Source organism: Lissotriton helveticus, chromosome 8, assembly GCF_964261635.1.
Source record: "Lissotriton helveticus chromosome 8, aLisHel1.1, whole genome shotgun sequence".
Taxonomy (NCBI): domain Eukaryota; kingdom Metazoa; phylum Chordata; class Amphibia; order Caudata; family Salamandridae; genus Lissotriton; species Lissotriton helveticus.
Genome location: NC_136069.1, coordinates 572,470,600 through 572,491,569, shown reverse-complemented (window position 1 = coordinate 572,491,569; position 20,970 = coordinate 572,470,600).

Below are 20,970 nucleotides of genomic sequence, written 5' to 3'. Positions count from 1 at the left end.
GCTGGTTGTCATGAAAATCTAAATCAGAGACCTACAGAAATGCTATTTTGCTTGCACATAAGGCATTCTGATTCAGAAAAGGCCTCGGGCAAATTTGGCACATCAACCTACCCTCTTCGAGCAGAGTTTGAGCTTAAATGTTTGAAATCACAAGGGTGTGTAGACGCAAGGAGGAAGGAAAACAGCATCCGTTCTTGAATGCATTACTGGCAAGAGGTTTTTTTGCCTGACTTTTGTGTGCTTCTCCGAACACTGTTTATTAACAAAAACAAATCCTTTCATTTTAGAGCTCGACTGAAAGCATGCATGTCACTCTGCATTAACGAAATATTTTTGTTTCCTTGTAGATAAAAATGCAATCAGTTTAGCAGTGTACTTAGAGGTAATACAATTTGTGAAGCTATCTGATAAGTATTATCTTCAGAGAAATCTACAACATGATCAAGAGATTTTGTGCTTCCAATTTCAGGAAAATGCTTGGAGGTAGCTAATCACGTGGGTCTAATGGCTGCAATAAAATTGAGAAAATGTATAAGTAAAAGAAAAAGTTTCATCCAAGGAACTGGGTTTGCTTGGTCTGTTAAAATGGTTTCACGCAGTGATGAAAATGTGAGGAAAGCTGTTCTCGATTTGCAAAGCCTTATGTATTTTATTGTGGCGGCAGTTAGCAGCATGACATGGGGGGGTCACACGCCGACAGGGAGGTGCTCTTTAATCCAGAGTGACTGCTAATTTCTACGGGGATGGTTGGAAGGCGATGCTTCTTATACTGAGAAGCAGATGGTGAAACAAATGACACCTCTGAATGTGTATTCTGCGTTGCTGTGGTAACACGGTGTAAAAGCCCCGTGGCAAACAGGCTAAGGAACTGTATTTAAATCTGTCTTTGTGTTTATACACATAAATAACAATGTAATGGACAGCAGATGTATAGTTGTGGTTGAGTTGTACCTTTCATTGAAAGATTGGAAAGCCACGTGTTTGAGCGATAATAAATTTGACCAGTGGCGACTGGTGACATTTGACAGTGATGGGGCGTAAATGTTCAGGATTAGTGCCCTCTGCCAAGTGAGGGTAGCAAGCGAGCACGACCATCTTTGAAAAAAGAGTGGGCAAAGGGTGCATATTGAAGGAAATTAGAGATTTCATATGATAATGATGTAGTTCGCTGCTTATTCAGTATAACCAAAGAACTTTATAAAAAGACTTTGAGAAAACAATGCAGTGAATAGCTCACAGTTGTCTTTATTTATGGATATAAGTTTACAAATGAAATCTACTGAGAACTGAGAATTGTAATAACAGTTTTGGGGTAAGGGTCATGAAGTTGGCAAGTGCTCTTTGCTTTACAGCAAACAGCTAGCAGTTTACAGACTGTCTTGTAAACGTTTTGGAAATATCTGCTCTGAAATTAAATGGGTGGGCACATCGTTGCAAAACCAAGAGTAAAGATGAACGTACAGTTACTGATTTAAAGGAGGTGGCTATCATGCACAGCTTTAGGACCAGGGTGGGTTTTTACCCAAGAATTTGTAACAAAACTATAGTCAAGTTCTTGGCTGTGAATGATGGACTTGAGTAACAGTGGGGCATATTATCAAGAACGGGCGTTACATTATCGCCTCTTTTATCAGCAGGAAACTGCCGATAAAGAGGCGATAATGTGCTTGATAATATGCTCTATGAATTCCAATCGAAGCCCATGTTAGATGTGAAGACATCTAACATGGGCTTTGATTGGAATTCATAGAGCATATTATCAAGCACATTATCGCCGCTTTATCGGCAGTTTCCAGCCGATAAAAGCGGCGATAATGTAACGCCCGTTCTTGATAATATGCACCAGTATTTTTAAGGTTCTGTTATTAGTAGGGCAGTCCCCATTTTTTTTTGTTAAATGTGTGTTTAATTCCTTACTTCTGTCCATGGGTTCTCATTTCTGTATGATTGTAATGAAGTTATGTATTATCACAGACAATCTAATAGTATTATTATTACTTTCTATTCTGATTTTAAGTAGGTTCCTGTCTCACTGTCTAAGGGTACCTCCCTCTCGTTAGCTGTATTCTGTTAAAGTTACTAAATGACTCCATGTCATCAGGCAGACCATGAGCCAGTCAAAGATTTTCTCTAACTGGCTATTGCATTCTGGGAGTTGTAGTCTTGATTCTTATAAACAGGAAAAAGAGAATAGGCTAACATGCTTAAAAACAATGATTTGTAAAAGGAAAGTCGGTGTCCCCAAAGGCATGTAGTCTTCTGGTAAAATACACTCTGTAAAGGTCTTTCTTAGGGTGCTTACTCATCGTGCCCTCTCTATCCCAACTTTTTTCTTGCACTCTATTTTGCTGATGGTTTCTATTCTCTCCCTCGCTGTCATCCCATCCTTCTCATTCTGTTGGCTCTTTCCTCTAGTCCCCGTCACTTCTCACCAAATCACGCACAAACCATTTTCTCTCTGTCGGTCCCTTTTCAGTTCTCTTTAGCTAACTATACCCATCGTGACCAAACTGCATTTTCCAGACTCTACTTGCTAAGTAATAAAAATGGTGATACTAGAAAGGTGGGTACTTCTCTTTAAAGTTCAATCAATCAGAGTACTTGTAGAGCGCGCTACATACCTGTGAGGGTCTCAAGGCGCTGAGGGGAGGGGAGGGGAGTGCTGCTACTGCTTGAAGAGCCAGGTCTTGAGGAGTCTTCTGAAGGTGAGTAGGTCTTGGGTCTGCTGCATGTGGGTAGGGAGGGTGTTCCAAGTCTTGGCGGAGAGGTAGGAGAAGGATCTGCCACCGGAGGTTGTTCTTTGGATGCGGAAGACAGCGGCGAGAGCGAGGCTGGTGGAGCGGAGCTGGCGGGTGGGGGTGTAGAAGCTGAGTCTGTTGTTCAGGTAGGCTGGACCCAGTGTTGTGGACTGCTTGTGTACGTGAGTGAGGAGCTTGAAGGTGATCCTATTGTCGACGGGGAGCCAGTGTAGGTCTCTCAGGTGGGGGGTGATGTGGCTGTGGTGGGGGACGTTGATGATCAGTCAGGCGGAGGCGTTTTGGATGCGTTGTAGTCATCGTAGGTGTTTGGCTGGGATTCCTGCATAGAGTGCGTTGCCTTAGTCCAGTCTGCTGCTGACGAGGGCCTGTGTCACAGTTCTTCTTGTTTCGGTTGGGATCCACTTGAAGATCCTGCGGAGCATGCGGAGGGTGGTGTAGCAGGAGGAGGAGACGGCGTTGACCTGCTTAGCCATGGAGAGGTAGGAGTCGAGGATGAATCCTAGGTTGCGTGCATGGTCGGTGGGTGTTGGTGCTGTTCCCAGTGTGATCGGCCACCTGGAGTAGTCCCAGGCTGAGGGGTGGGTCTGAGGATGAGTACCTCCGTCTTGTCCGAGTTCAGCTTCAGACGGCTGTTCCTCATCCAGTCGGCCATGGCCTTCATTCCCTCATGGAGGTTGGTTTTGGCGGTGTGTGGGTCATTGGTGAGGGAGAGGATGAGCTGGGTGTCGTCGGCGTAGGAGATAATGTTGAGGTCGTGATTGCGGGCCACTTGTGCGAGGGGGGCAATGTAGATGTTGAACAGCGTCGGGCTGAGGGATGATCCCTGAGGGATGCCGCAGATGATGTCGGTGGCTTCGGATCGGAAGGGTGGGAGGCGGACACTCTGGGTTCTGCCGGAGAGGAAGGACGTGGTCCATTCAAGGACCTTCTCCTGGATTCCGGCTTCTAGGAGGCGTGTCTTTAGAGTGCGATGGCAGACCATCTCGAAGGTGGCCGACAGGTCCAGGAGGATGAGGGCTGATGTTTCGCCGTTGTCTATTTGGTGCCTGATGTCATCTGTGGCTGCGATGAGGGCTGTCTCGGTGCTGTGGTTTCGTCTGAATCCAGAGTGGGACGGGTCTAAGATGTTGTTGTCTTCCAGGTGGCGGGTCAATTGTCTGTTGACAATTTTCTCGATGACCTTTGTCGTCCTTGTGGGCTGCATTGTTTTCCGGTGTGCGTTCGTGGAGCCATATTTTCTCCAGTTTCCGGCATGCGCGTTTGGAGGTCTGTAGCTCATCGGTGAACAAGGTGGCTCTACTGCTGGCGTGGTTGTTGGAGGGTTTCTTGAGCGGGCGAGGGTGTTGGCGCAGTCGTTGATCCATTGTCTGAGGTTGCGGGCTGCGGCGTCTGGGTTGATGTGGTCGTTGGGTTGGTTCTTGGTGAGGGTGGTGATTAGCTGGTCCTCGGAGAATTTACTCCAGCGCTGGCACGGCAGCTGTTGGGTGAGGTGGTGCGTGGTTGGTTTCTTGAAGGTGAAATGGATGCAGCGGTGGTCTGTCCATTGGAGTTCTGTGGTGTGGTCGAAGGTGAAGTGGGTGCCTGTGGAGAAGATGGGGTCCAGCGTGAGGCCGGCAGCTCGGGTGGGTGCGGTGACGAGTTGACTGAGGCAGATGTTGGCGAGGTTGTCGATCAGGGTGGCGGAGTTGGGACGTTGTTGTTCTCGAGGTGGAAGTTCAGGTCCCCGAAGAGGATGTAGTCCGTGGAGGTGAGGGCGTGTGTGCTGGCGAGGTCAGTGATGGAGTCGCTGAAATGGGCCCGGGGGTCTGTAGATAAGTGTTCCTCTGAGGGGGGTGTTGGGGTCGGTGTGGATCCAGAAGTCCAGGTGTACGGCGGTGTTGAGGGTGTCGTCTGCGTGGGTGGCGACCTTGAGGGTGGATTCGTGGACGATGGCTATTCCTCCTCCGGTTCCGTTGGCGCGATCCCTGCGGGTGAGCTTGTCGCCGTCTGGGATGGCTATGGCGATGTCGGGCGCCGAGGAGTCGTTCCACCAGGTCTCGGTCAGGAAGGCCAAGTTCTGTCGCAGGTGAAGCTGCAGGTGCAGCAGGAGAAGGGTCAGTGGATCCATTTCGGGGTGGCCTGAAAGCAGGTGTTGAGTGCGTGGAGGCTGTTGGCGTCGTAGTGGAATCTGGTTTAGTGGTCCAGGTGCGGACGGGCACAGACTGGCTTGCCTTAGGCACGCCTTCGGTGCGCCAATGGTGCACCCGCTATGCACATCCGCTGGGGGGCCACGTAGGGGCTGTCATTTTAAGGGGATCTGGGAGGGAGGAGCAGCTGGGAGGCGGGAGGTGGGAGGCAGGGGATTAGCGAATGGGCACGGGGGGCAGGGGCAGCAGCAGCGAGAACCGCGAGCAGTTAGCGGGTGGGCGAGAAAGAATGGCGAGAAAACAATGGAGCCCAGGAATGGGCAGTGGAACCAAGGGTGAAGGGCGCAAGCGCTGGAGAAGCAGCAGCGGAGGGGAGCGACCTACCTGATGAGGTCAAGGGTCGCTCTCCTCACCGCACGCTGCCAGCAGTTAAAGGTGGATCTGGGAGGGTGAGCAGCTGGGAGGCGGGAGGTGGGAGGCAGGGGATTAGGGAATGGGCAGGGGGCGGGCCGCAGGGGCAGCAGCAGTGGGAACTGCAGCAGTGGGCGGGGGGCGAGGAAGAACGGCAAGAAAATAACGGAGCCCAGGAATGGGTCAGTGGAACCAAGGGTGAAGGGCACAAGCGCTGGGGAAGCAGCAGTGGGGGGGAGCGACCTACCTGATGAGGTCAAGGGTCCATGTATCAGAGGCTGTCTCTCACGCTCTCTTCCCACATCAGCCTTCAAAGCCAAATTTGTCTCACTTTCTTCATCCTCACTCACTCCAATACTTCCGTCTTCACTGAAGTTCACCCTCAGCCTGTGTTTCTCCTTATTCTTCAATCTCTCTTGTCATGACATCAGGGCAGCTGGGCCCTGAAGCTGGCTCCAGATGACCCAGAGAAATACATACACCTACACAGTATGGCCTGTCCTGTTGGCTTCAGGGGCCGGCCTCTTCATCTCATAGTGGGAGCGGAGCCCACAGCAATCCGCACATCCGACTAAAAAGACACTCCCGAACAGCCTGGCAGGGCTGTGGAAGTGCATCCTATGAACTGAGGCTGAGAGGCCCCACAGCTACCATGACCACCGTGTCTTTTGTCAGCCTTGCGCTGAGCGCACATTTCGTAGATAGTGCGTGTTGAAAAATGCAGACTGGAAATTGTGGCCACCGGCCTTTCTTTTTACTACTAGATCAGAGAAAGGATACAAGCACGAACTTCAAAAAGCAAAACGAATGTGTGCGACGGCCTATAATTTAAGGTCACCAAGCATATATAAATATTTGGTCCACAAATTATTTATCCTATTCTGGATGTTGAGGGCAGCCCCCACACTGTTTTTCTATGGTAGGACACAGTAATGAAATGTATTCTGCTAATTAAACACATTGGACTCCGGTCTGCGCCCTGTACTTTTCACATACTCTGAGCGCCGTGGCACTGAAAGCACTATTTGTCGGCAGGCGGCAATGAGGCAGCTAAAAGTGGCATCAAAGGTAGAGGACACGGGGGACCTGGGGAGAAACACCGGACCAGCAATGCTTTGCAACCCGAGAGCCAGAGTTGGAGACTGAGAGCTATTAAAACAGAGGGCATGGGGAGCCGGTGGGGTGGGCACGCGGGTTGGGGGAGAGGAGTTTAGGTGTTTAATAAAATTTTTGAAAAAACGTACCTTCCCGGTTCCCGAGACGTTAGGGCTTTTGGCTGGGTCCCGTTTTCCTGCTGAACAGGAAGCAGGCAGCCTTCCTTGACCCCTCCCCTAAGCCTATCACAATGCTGCAATGGCAGCGTTGTGATTGGTGCGGACGGCGCCCAGCCAGACGCCTGAATGGAGGCCATGTGCTCTATGTAGGCTGCATGCAGCCTACATAGAGGAAAGGCAATGAGTGCGCATGACTGGTTTGGTCGGCCCCAGAGGGCCGACCAAACAGTCAGGGCCCATAACACTGGGCAAGCCACTCCTCCTGGACCCGCCCACCCACCGCCCCCAACCAAGCATACCATTCTGCGTTCTTGCAGCGCTAGAAGCAGAAACATAAAATAGTACTTAAAATACCATTTTATGATTCTGCTTCTTGCGCTGGGAGAAAGCAGTGGGGCGACGCCCATCCGCCCTAATGGGGGAGCCCTGAATTTGACCCTCATTTGTTGAATGGGCATGATTTCCACCAAAATAATTTGCTCACCAAAAGACCTTATTTTCACACAAAAAGTTAGTCCGCAACAAACCCAGTCTGATTTACATGCATTCATGATGCTACTGAAAACTCAGCTCAGTGAAAGACAGTCTTTACAGACATAGGGGGACATTTACAATAAAATGGCAGAGCGCGGTTTTATGCCAAAATTGGTAACACTGCCCTCTGACATTTTCTAACCTCAGGGATGCACCATATTGAAAAAAATCTAACGCCGGCACTAAAAAGTCTGCCTAGTGCAATGGTGTGGCATTCCAATTTACTTCCCAGACAGTATTGGTTCTTGCAGGGTGATACTGTTCATCATCTCTTTAACAATGAGAAAAGTTTATAACAGTCTCAAAACGGTAAGGTGGTACCATGCTACTATTGTCCGGCTTAGCAGTTGGGCTAGCCTTGCATGATTAAATATTTATGAAATAAGCCTATTTAATTTTTTTACCTGAATGTTGGATGATTAGATGCTTAGTGAAAGTTCTTAATGCCCCTCTCATTATCAACCACGCTTATCTAGTAAATATTATGCAAATGGCAGCAGACGGAGGCACATTTGGGATTCAGCATCCCCAGATTTGCCTGCATGCTTCTCATACCAACATCGGTAACCATTGCCATACACTTGGCCACTGACCTTGGTATTTGGGATGGGCTAGCCTAAGTATTCTTCTATATTTTGCATCAATGTGAGGAAATCCAGGTGATTTTTCTCTGCAATCGACCTATGGCTTACTCTCTCTTCAAGCACTTATTGCAGTACAATCAATCAATCAGTCTTATAAAGCGTGACTACTCACCCATGAGGTTCTCAAGGCACTTTACAGCTTCATTTGACAATGATCCTAGCTGTATCTCCACTTCATGGTTCTGTAGCATTGTAGTAAGCAACAATGAAAATACTTTGTTTGGTCTGGCCATTGTCAATTTTTTCATTTTTGCCATGTAGTACGGAGGAGTACGGTGGTAAGAAAGAGCAGCAAGCTGTCTGTTCTTTCCGCCGTACTACTCTGTACCCCCACATTCCAGAATGGAATCCCTGACTTAAATGATGCTTGAGTGCAGCAGGCAGCATTTATTCACGCTATACTACAATGCTGAAAAGATATTGTTGCATCTGCAGGCAATTGTAGCATGGATTATATTATCCAACGTGGTCTTAGTTGAGAACAAATTGATAAATGTAGATCTACAGTTGCATGATTACTTGCTATTGGTAGCACTAACAATAGTCACCGGAGTCATTGACCAACGTAACACTTCTGTGCAGCCTTCCAAGTATAGCTCATGGCTTTCCTTTTACAAAGTAAGGAGCATATTTACAAGCCCTAATGCACCGGATTGTCCGTTTTTGTGACAATCTGGTGGTGTTCCTCAATATCCCATATTTACAAGGTTGCATTAAGCCACTTAACATGGCTTTACGCCACCTTGTAATTATGCCCCTTTCCGCAGCAGTCCGCTATAGCAAATGGGCGGACAATGGGTGTTGCAGTGGGCATTCTACCGCAACACTCATTGCTTTTTGATGATGCCCCATATTTACAAGGATGGGGCAGCTTAAAAAACTAAGGTCAGGTAAAATCTGGTCTTACGATGGCGATACAAGGAGAAATTATTATTTTCTCCTCATATTTTGCTCTTTCTATGTATGCTGCATTCTGCAGCGCAGGAACCCTAGCAACAAGGCACATGGAGTTCTGCACTGGAGATAGGTAGCTTTTTTAGCACTAGCACTAGGGGAAATACAGGGGTACTTCATTGGTTTGTAATACAGTGCATCCCTGCTTTTTGAAAATGTCAGCGTGTGCCGTTGCCAAATTTGGCGTTACACAGAGCTCCAACATTTTCTTGTTCATATTCCCCTTAGTCTGCAACAGGCAGGTCTGACGTTACACATTTCTGAAATTTAGGCAGAACTCTCAGATGCAGAAATGATGATAGGATCATCCCAGTTTACCATATTGGGTTTATGCCACCTTATTTTCATGTAGGACAAAACGGCCATTATCAGGGCCTAATGCTTTATCATTATTTATGGGTCTAAGACATACATCTGCAGGCAGACCTTTCAAATATTCATTTCTGGCAGTGTATGTACAAAAAACATGGATTATTCCTTGATAGATACTTTTGCCAAAATTATTATCCCACTTAAAAGCTGGTATTTTGGTTAATAATGTCTTTTATATTCTTACCATCCTTGCTTTAAAACCACTCAAATAGCATATTTCAATAAAATGAAGGTACTAACACAAGGAGAAGACACAATAGAAGGCCCCTGGGTCTAGTACAATAAAGTGTTGGGGTGTCCCTTTCTTAGGGCGATTCCCCTCACCCACCTGAAGGTGGCATGCTTCATAATAGGGCATCTCCTCGCACTACAAACCCAGTCATAGTGTGGGCCACAACCCCCTCTCTGAGAGGTAGGAGCTCAGGAGATATTTTGATAGAGATAATGAGGTATACTAAACCGCTAGATGAGCAGGGTATGGGTAAGGGGTAAGTGAACAAGTGAGAGTGACTAAAACTAGCTCTACAATATGCTAAACTATTTTAATGATGCATTCATAGGCTAGGATTAAAAGAAAAGTAACCATGACAGAGGGGAATTCAATCTGTCAAAATGATGGAGATGTCAACATGTTTCAGCCTAGTGCCCCCTGTAGGGAGCAAAAGGAAGTGCAAAAAGTGAAGTGCCACTAACCACTTGATTAGCCTTGAAACAGTGGTAACGTGTTTATACAAAACTAGTAGGTGGAGTGATATGTCACTCAGATGTAGAATTTACTGGTCAGCAAACTCCCTTGAAAGAGAAACAAAAATGAGTGCGTTTCAACAACAGTCAAGCACACAGCCCCTTGTATGCTTGATTATAGTTACAGTGCATGTAATAATCTAATTTAGTATAAGCGTAATATAAGGCACCTTCCCAAGTTTTCGGGTGAATGCGTAGATACCTGTAATCTCGGTTTAACAGACTCAAGGCGGCATCCAGTACCTATAAAAACACATAAAGGTGGTGATAGGATATGACTATAAAATATAGTCCAGAGAACCCACACAGAGTATAAAGTAGACTTAGTGTGTGACAAACACGAAGAAAAAAGTGAAGGTAAAAGCCCTGCTATAATATTCAAGTCAGGAGCAGAAAAAAAAAGGAGTATTTTTCTTTAATTAGTAAACAGAAGCGCCCGGCCATGTTTAAAAAGGCAGGTGTGGCTCAAGCCACAGAAAAAAAGTCACTTTGACTAAATGTGCTTATGATGCCAATAGAGAGCGCAAGGCAATAATATCACCAATCACGCTCAGTCAGCAACCACAGCCGAAATGTGTATCCATGATAACAACAGGCAGTGCAATAGAAACATATGCAACTTCATCAAGTTGACCCAGACACGGATCATGCTGGTGTCCGCCACATACAAATGTCGGCTATACCGAAAACAACATGCAAACCACGACAGTGACACCAAACTAAACCGGGGTGTCATCTAGGTGTCAAAATCAGGTAAGTGAGACATCATTTTCTATGGCTCAATTCTCATTGCTACATTAGTTTTCTGTGTTACAGTTTGTGCTTGTCTACTGACTGCATTTTTTCTATTGGTACAAGTTTTGTACTATGTACGTTTTTGTATTTTTTCTACAAGCCCTATATTATGCTGATTTCCCAGTTGATAGAGCAGGCAACACTCGAACAGATTGTGTCAACTGGGATTTTCTGCTGTTTTTGAATCACACCGCCACCAATACATTTAAGATGTCACTCTAAATTACTTGTCAAATGTGGTAAAGAACTACCACCAATTGCATATGAATGGGATTGGTAGTATTGTGTTGTAAGTGTCACATATGTAGAGATTAGCGGTTGGTGAGAAATCAGCAACTGAATGCAACCATAATACGCATGATAACATTGACAGTGACAACCACTTGAAGAAATTAGACAGAACAGCAATGAACAGTATTACAACAGTATTTCAAATAACAGCATGCAATCAGTTTTAGGTAATATATTGTTTTGGAAAGGAATACTAATAAATATGTACAAAATAACGTTGCTTAAAGGGGCAACTGACCATGGATGTATGTCATTAGCACGCATGCTTTTACAACGCATGCCTTTACCACGCAACTTTTACAACGCAAGTCGTTACACCGACTTGCGTTGGGGGGTGCTGGATAGTGAATAGTTTAATTTACTATTCCAACTCCAGTCCCCGTGGATAGTAGGGAAGGTGTTGGATAGTAAATTAAACTATTCCCTATCCTAGAGCGCACCCCAGCGCAAGTCGTTGTAACGACTTGCGTTGTAAAAGTTGCGTGGTAAAGGTAGTTCATTGTAAAAGTTGCGTTGTAAACGCTGTTCACCACTGACCATTGTTTCTAATTTTAGAGAACAATGCAATATTTGTGTTGAGAGAATGCTTGAAACGAGAGTATTGAAATTTGTCCATAACAACACATTTAAGCAACAATATGATCATTTTAATCAATAAAACGGAATATATGTATATATAAATATATATATATATATATATATATATATATATATATATATATATATATATATATACACACTAATTTGCAAGCAATATTTCTTTCATGATCTCATTCAAAGCCATAAATTGAAATGTCAGAGTTTAGATGAAAGTGATGCAGAAATGAAAATAATTGGATACATTTGTTTACATAGTGAATACAGATTTTGGTCCTGCGATTTACTTCAAATGGCACACACAGCTCTGTTTATAGTCATCGTAATAGTTAGTAAGACTATCCAACTATTCAACTGAACTTCTAGAAGTATGTCATTCTGTCCTTGTTTACTGGTGTAATAGACACTTACGCCAGTAGTGCTGTAGTGTTTACAATTACTTTGACACCTTACATTATGTTGCCTTTCCTTTCTACACAGCACTGAAAGCAAATTGCCTGCAATGAAACTGCTATTAAGTCAGCCATCTTCGATGGCTCAATCTTCTGCTGCTGTTTCCTTTTAGAGTGCTCACAGCAAGAATGGCCATACTCTTCAGAGACTGCATGCACTCCCTGGAGAATTACACAGCGGCAGCCAGCTTTTCATTCTGTATCCTTGTCAGAAGTATTTTACAAACCGAATATATCATGCCAAGGACACAATCTGGGTTCAGGCTTAATAAACCCTTAGGAGATCAAACCCATTCTAATTATACCATGGTTTCTTATGCATACTATTTCTTAATCCTCTGTAATCTCTGTGGCAGTTTTAACACCTTGTCATGCATTCAGGAACTTCCATCTGTGCAGCCTAGTGCATTTGTGAAAGAGACCCATCTGCACAGCTGATTAAAAAATGGCTGCTGGCCAAGTTTTGTTTTTGGCATGAGTGGCAGGATTGCAGCAACAAATGTTGACACAGAGGCGGGTTGCAGAAAGGAATCCACAATGCTAATGGAGCAAAATAGTTGTAAGTGTATTCATTCCTATTTAATAATGCTCCTAAATACAATCAGAGAAATTAAGTGTGACAACTGAACCCAATTAGAGAGGCAGCAAGATCACCCGTGCAGAGTCAGAGCCTGTCTTCCTCTGATTCGGCCATTTCAAGAATGAGGTAGCTGCCATTTGTAATGAAACTCTGCTATCATCTGTAGGTCAAACTACTTGCACTAAGTTTTCTAGACGGGGTATCTAAAAGGGTGCTTTTTAGATGTAGCTATATGTATTTATGTGTTGGTGTTTATATTGCACAAACCTACTAGTGAAGCAATGGTGCCCAGCACAATAGCCGGACAGATTTACTTAGGTTTTGCATTAGGGCTGGGTCACCTTTAAAGAGCAGCCCGAAAGAAAATCCTTTTTGGCATTGACTCAGGCACGCAAAGCCACTTTGCATGGTTTTGTGTGATTTAGTAAATACAAAGTAATGCAAGGCAGCATACAGTGCTGCATAGCGGTATTTTGCATCAGGGAGGATTTCCATTGGTGGAGCATGGGGGGGTTCCATTTATCCACCTATGGGTTTTGTCACATTCCCATGTGTATAGGCATTTATATAGCGCACTACTTACCCGTAGGGTCCCAAGGCGCTTCGACCGCTGCGAAACCCTTCCTGGCTTCCCTGAGAGATGGTCCCTTAATGGGTATCTCCAGGGTGAGACCAGGCATCCCCGGCGGTCTGGTGGGGCCGTTAGTGAAGATGAGGCAAGCTAATGCCCAGAGTTGCCGAGTGTGATCGCTGATCAGAGTGGGCACCGAGGCGAGAGAATTATCGAGTCCGCTGACCCTGGTCCAGAAACCTGCCACGCCGGGAATCAAACCCTGGTCCCGGGCCGTCCTCTGCTCTCGGGTCTGCCGCCTCTAACCAGTGAGCCACACTACTTCACACTAAAGCTAGTAAAACTGGGAATGAGTCAAAAGGCTATACCTCTCTGAAGCAGGCATAACAAGGAAAAATATATTTGCTTCTCCTTGTTACTTACTCTTTCTTTGCATGCTACATTCTGCAGCACACATAGGAAATAGAATACGCCTCCTTTGCTGCACAAAAACAATCCTGCCTGTGGTGCAAGGTTGCCCGCGTTGGCACTAGGCAACCTCAAGTACGCCAGCACAAGGAGAGGGCTGAAGATTGTTATATCTTAGCAGATATGGAGCTTTTAATCTCTCTCACATTCACACAACCCAGCAACGTGCCCTGCTGCACTGTGTTGCATGAATTCTGAGTAAATCTGCTACAAGATGAGGAATTGGGAGATAATCGTAGGTCGTATATATATCAAGTGAGGGCTACACAAATGCATTGTCTACACATTTAGGCACAGGAAAGATAAGTGATTTGCCCAGAATCACTTGGTGTTAGATATAGAACCAAGGCCTGTAAGGTAACAGAATGTTGAGCCTGATAAAAAAAGCCTGTTCTCACAAACATAGGGTTGATAATTAGAAGTATTAGCAAGGCATCGGGTAATTAAAATCCGAATTTATACCAATTACTGTGCATTATAATCTTTTTCTGGTTCAGGTTTACTATTAAACACGTAAACCAAGCATGTAGACCTTACTTTTTGCATGAATGCCAACAATAACTATTTGGCTTTCATAAACAGAGGCCTAGGTGCAATGCCATTAGTGAAGCACTGGCCCCAGGGCCTTCAGAAGACCACTGCACTTCCTGAGCAATGTAAGCAGTGAAGGTTGCATGCATCAAGGAGGCTATGAGTCTTCAGCATGACGGGGCCAAGTTGTATAGACGTTGTCACTGACGGCCAAAAGCCAGGACTGGGGAAGCAGAAACATGTGACCTTAGAATGCACTAATACTACCTTTAGTTGTGATCATGTCCATCTGCCTCTTCTACAATGCTGTAGGAATAAAGAGTTAAGCAGACAATGCTAACAAAAGGGCATTAGTTTAGATGTGTTTTTTATATTTTATTTCTTTCTTTTATGTCAGAAAGAGATTTTTACTGTTTAGGCTTCTCCAAGTAATTTTAGCTGTTGAGCAGTCAGCAATTGCCTAGAGATGCACCAGGTTGTTGCGTATGAAGAAAAACAGCAGGCAAAAGATATACATGTTGTAAAAATATTGCTCCAATGATTGTTCTGGCTGAAGACACTCCGTACGATTAGCTGCTTTGAGAGCGGTCTTTCTGGAAAAACATATCACGGTCACAATCACCTTGCAAATATGCAGTCTCACTGCATTTGCTTGTAGCACACAGAGGCAGTCAACACTTCTGGACCATCATCAGGGCAAGGGGAAGAGAATGGAATGTGGATCAGTGAAAGATAAGTCCCACATTTCCTGATAATTGTCAGATTAGACCCTACTACCAGTCTGTCATTCCTGCTATGCTCCACGGTCAAGCTGTACAGTTTACCATGCCACTTGCTTACAAACAACAAGGTGACAGATGAGTTTATTTCAGCCACTGTTGAGTGATTGATGCTGCATTCCAGTTCATCGTTTTTTGCCCACCATGCCAGTCTAGTCAGATCTCTGCCTTAGACAAATCAACATTTGTTTCTCATTGGAGCAGTTCACACAAAGTACCAGGCAAGACACCCGCAGAAGGAATCATATTCAACCCCTGACCAGTTTCAGCCTATTTCTCTAGTCAGCAGCACTTGCCAGAGGCGCCAGATCCTCACCACTCCTATGTCTCTGTCAGGAAGCTCTTTCCCTCTGCCTTACGATGAATGATGAAACAGCTCTATATTCATTACATAGGTGAAACCGATGCATTACCAGTGCTTGTTCTTTTTCTCTTCTTTTTACGAACTTTTGATTTGTTTCAATCAAAAAGCTCAAAATGTTGATATATGTCATTCTAATCCTTGTGAAGACCAGATAACAAGTATCATTTGCAGGACCTGCATAATATGTACAGTAATGTTGTAGGGTGTGGTTTCATGATTTTTTATGACGTGTGCAACCTATGAATATTCACTTGATTGTACTACCTTTAATGTTATAACCATTGCCTAGTGGCAAAGTGATTTATGATTTATTTTATTGTGGTCCATGTGTTTTCAATACAATATGAGATCTTTTTATATACTACTGTGTGGTATATTTAGTGTGCCACCGGTGTGTGTATGTGTTGCGCATACGCTTTACCCATTGCCTCTGGGATAAGCCTGACTGCTCTGCCAAGCTACCAAGGGGGTGAGCAGGGGTTATTTTGGGTGTGTAACTCCCTTAACCTGAATAACTATAGCCGATCAGAAACCCTATTTCTAACAGTTATGGTCTGCTGTATGGAAGTAGGGTACACCAATCACTGTATGTAATGTACAAATACACATCCAATCCTTACTGCTGATCACCAATGCTTGAAATGGGATCTCCAGTTGGCAGATGTTTGCGCCCTGTCCTAGCAGGGACCCACAATCCTAAGTGTAGGTAAGTGTAGTACACACTATGTTTACCTGTGCTCACCCTCTGGTAGCTTGGCTCAGAGCAGTCAGGCTAAACTATTGTGCACACACACACACACACACAGTAACACAGTGAAAACACCACAACATTACACTACACCAGTTTAGAAACATAGCCAATATTTATCTGAGTAAAACAAGACCAAAAAGTCAAAAATACAACATACACAAATCAAAATACAAATTATTCAAGATTAAATGCAGTTCCATCACTTAGAAACACAATAGCTTAGACTAGGGCTATAATGACATGCTTGATGAAGTCAAACATCAAAGTTTGGGGCTGATGTAGTGCAGCCCAGCTACGGAGTCCTACAGACCCCGGATACAGTACCTTGGGAATGATGACAAAACAAAGATGTTGCAAGGCATCAGGGAGTCAGGCTTTGCTGAGGCCGGTACAACATAATTTCATTACTGTCGGTGCATGTCGTTGGCACTTCGGTGCTTGGGACGGTGCATTGCGCAACAGAGGTGAGGCGTCACTGAAAAAAATGAGGCGTCAGTTCCTGGAAGCAGTGCAGATTCATTGAGCCGTTGATGCCCAGGACATTGCATGGCATAGGGGAGGTGATGCAGCATTGGCAGTGAGGCGTCCGTTCCGATGACGTCACAGATTCTATGAAGCATTGAGGTTCAAACCACGAGGTGGCGAATTTGAAGTGCCAATGTTATGCCACAGGTGCTGCTGTAGAGTGGAAGTCAGGAGTCACGGTGACCCGGGGCTCGAGACTCACGCTGTGGCGGATCTTCACAGGTGCCGCATTGGAATCGGGGCCTGGGTTGCAAATCACAGTTGTTGCACTGAGCGAGGACTCTGGTTCTTGTGCAGGCAGTGGCATGGTGTCAAAGAGTGATATCAGCTCTGAAGTAACACTCAAAGTTGATGTTCTGGTTTCTTCTTGTTTAGCACAGCAAACTCACTTCCAGGGTCCCAGGTACTGGATTAGGCACCACTTGGAAGAGTAGGGCTCTCAGCAGAAAAGCCCAGGTGCTGAAGGTGAAGTCTTTGATGGCCCTGAGACTTCCAACAGGAGGCAAGCTCAACTCAATTTCATGGAGAATCTTAGAATGCAGTATGCAGAGAGCAAAGTCCAGTCCTCTCATTCACAAGACAGAAGCAGCAGGCCAACACAGCAAAGCAAGCAGTAAAGTGGCAGTCCCTCGTGGGAGCACCACAGCTCTCCTTCCTCACAGAATGTCCTCAGTTCAGAAGTGTTCTGAGTATATGGTGTCAGAGGTCCAGTACTTATACCCTATTCAGATTTTGAAGTCGGGAGACTTCAATGAAAGGTCTTTGTAGTGCACATGACCCTGGCTCCAGCCACACTACAGTGGGTAGGCAGCTGTTTGTGAGTGGACAGGCACAGTCCTATTCAGGTGCAAGTGTCAACTCCAACCACACTCTAGTTCAGGAAGGGCCATCAGCCTGGTGGTGGGCCATCAGGACATGCAGGGCACACCTCAGTTCCCTTCCTGTGTGACTGTCTAAAGTGAATTCACATAGCCCAACTGTCATCTGACCATGACGTGTATTTTAGGAACAGGCAGAGGCACAGAATGGTTAAGTAAGAAAATGCCAACTTTCTAAAAGTGGCATTTGTAGACCTGCAATTTAATAATCAACTTCACTAATATATGATTTAAAACGAAAAGTGTGTGTCCAGAGACACCAAACTCCAACTTTCAATAAGTTCCCAATTGGAAGATACACTTGTACGGTGCTACAAGGCAGTTCCAATGCTAACCTATGGGAGAGAAACCCACTGTACACCACTGCACCCACCTACCTCCCACGCAACTGAAACAAGGTCACTGAATAACTTCTGACCGCCTCCCTCAGCACAACCACACTGTTCCGATGTGCTGGCACCCCTCAAAAAAGCACCCAGCAAGGAACACTCCAAGACAGCTAGTCCATTCACTGCCTACCTCCATGAGTCCAGACACAACTGTAGACATCTCGATATGGAGAAATAGCAAAACCATGGAAGCCCATATAGCCTTCAACATTTCTGTCAACGCACACCACATCCTCCTCAAAACCATAAAGAAAATAACCATCCAAGAAAGAATAAATGCCAATGCACACAACAGTAAAGAACTATTTGCCATCATCATGGAGTTTGACAAACCCAGCAGTGAAACCACAGAAGTCCCACCTTCCCAAGACCTCTGCAACAAACTTGACACTTGCTTCCACCACAAGATCAAGCAGTTCTATGACAGTTTGACACCCAACACCCGCCACCACCACAAGCAACGATGCCGCCCCCAACAGACCCTATTCAACTGGACACCACTCACCATAGACGTCACCCTCAAGACCATGAAGAGCATTTACTCTAGAGCCCCCTCAGAGCCATACCCACACCACATCTTCTGCCATTACCTCCGAACTACGCCGCACCACCAATTTCTCCATCGACACCACACCTTCCCCGACAACTGGTAACACACTGAGATAAACCCCCTACTGAAAAAAACATCTGCCAACCCACCAGACCTCAAGACTTTCAGACCTATCTTGCTGCTCCCCTTCCCAGCCAAGGTCATCATTCAGAAGGCCATAAATACACAACTATCTGAGTTCATAGAAGCCAACCACATCCTGGACTCCTCTTAATCCAGCAACTGAAGCAACCACAACACCAAGATCCCCTCTTCACCACCACCGATGACATCTGAGCCCTCCTCAACTGTGGAGGAAAAGCAGCCCTCATCCTCCTGGACTTCTGAGCCGCCTTCAACACCATCTCCCACCAAATCCTTAGGACAAGACTCCATCACGCCAACATCGGCAACAAAGCCTGGACTGGATCTGTTCCTTCCTCACCTGGGGAACACAGCAAATCAGACTACCTTCCGTCTTCTAAGTATCCATGGAGATCGACTGTGGAGTCCCCCAGGGCTCTTCCCTGAGCCCCACCCTCTTCAGCGTCTAAATGACCCTGCTCGCTGCCATAGTCAGAAACCACGGAGCCACATTGTCTCCTACACTGACGACACCCAGCTGATCCTTTCCCTCACCAAAGAGCCCACAATCGCTATAAATAACTTCCATGACAGGATGAAGGCCATTGCCACCTGGATGAGAGACAGCTGCCTCAAGCTTAATTCGGACAAGACCAAAGTCCTCATCCTGGGGCATATCACCTCTCTGCTTGCGAAGACGCCTAGTTGAGCGCCACGTTAGGAACCCCCCACATCCACAGGCCATGCATGAAACCTCGGAATGATACTGGACTCCTTGCTCAATATAAACTGCCAGATCAGCACAGTCTCCTCATCATGCTTCAACACTCTTCACCTGCTTTGAAAGACCTTCAGATGGATCCCCACTGAGGCCAGAAAGGCGGACACCCACACACTCATCAGCAGCAGACTCAACTACGGCAATGCACTCTGTGCAGGCGTCACCCAGAAACTCCTCAGGAAACTTAAGAATGTCCAAAACACCAAAGCCAGACAGGTCCTCAACATCCCCCATCGCAGCCACATCTCCAAACACCCAAGAGAACTCCACTGACTCCCAGTCAACAAAAGAGTCACCTTCAAACTCCTCATAGATGCCAAGAAAGCCCTCCACGATGTGGGACCTGCATACCTGAACCACAGCCTCTCATTCCACGTACCCACCAGACACCTCCGCTCCGCCCAACTGGCCCTGGCCACCTTACCTCGGATCCGCAAGACTGGGGGAAGATCCTTCTTCTAGCTCGCTACCCCCGTCTCCTCAGTGCCTTGAGATCCTCGTGGGTGAGTAGTCACACTTAACAAGAACTGATTGATTGAGGCCTTGCTGTATTGAAAAATTAAATTAGCAGTTCTTCACTACCAGGGCTTGTAAAACTTAAAATCACATGTCCTGTCCTATATTTTAAAAACACTGCACCCTGTCCATTGGGCTACCTAAGGCTTACCTTAGGGGTGCCTATCATGTAATAAAAGAGAAGGTTTGGGCTTGGCAAGTGGGTGTACCTGCCAAGTCGACATGGCAGTTAAAAACTGTGCACACAGGCTCTGTAGTGGCAGGCCTGAGAAATTGTTGTGGGGCTACTTATGTGGGTGGCATAATCAGTGCTGCAGGTCCACTGGTAACATTTGATTTACACACCCTGGGCACACACATTTCACTGTACTACGGACTTATCACTAGTAAATAAAAAACGGCAGTCATGGAGAAACAAAATGCCATCACATTTTAGACACACAGCATGTGCACTTTAGCAGCGATCAGCAGTGGTAAAGTGACGAGAGTCCTAAAACCAGCAAAAACGAAGATCAGCATACAGTCAAAAAAAGGTGAACCGAATCAAAAAGACTCGGGAAATCACACCAAAAAATGCTTGGTCTAACATGATGCAATTGTTGAGATATGCTGGTAGTGCCTTAAAAGTGTGAGTGATGGTTTGAATTGCGTACGCTTTTGAATGGGGAGCCAGTGAAGCCCCTTTAGGTGGGTGTGTTGCAAGTGCAGCGTGGAAGGTTGATGGTGATTCTGGCTGCTGAGTTGTGAATGGTATGCAGAATTTGATGAGTTTTTTGTTGATGCCAGCATAGAGGGTGTTCCCGTGGACCAGATTGCTTTTGACCAGGGCATGTGTGATGGTTTTCCGCGTGGTGATTGGGAGCCATTTGAAAATCTTCCTAAGTATCTTCAGGGTACGGAAGCATGAGGCAGTTGTAGTGCCTTGAGATTATGAGTAGTGGGTTCCTTTTGTTCTGAGGGGGACTCTAAACAGGAATTATGTAATCTGCTGGGAGGTGTTAAGGTGTTATAAAAGTTATGAAGCAATGCATACACTGCGGGGTTGTATGTTGAAGAAACAAGACATGTATTGCAGAGCTCTATGTGCAGCATATTTGATTTGTATGCTTCTGGGCTGGGAAGGACACTACAGCAGTGCTGGCATTGACTTGGGCCTTCATGTTGAATTTGCTCTTAATGATGATCCAGAGGTCCTTGGCTTGAGTGGTGGG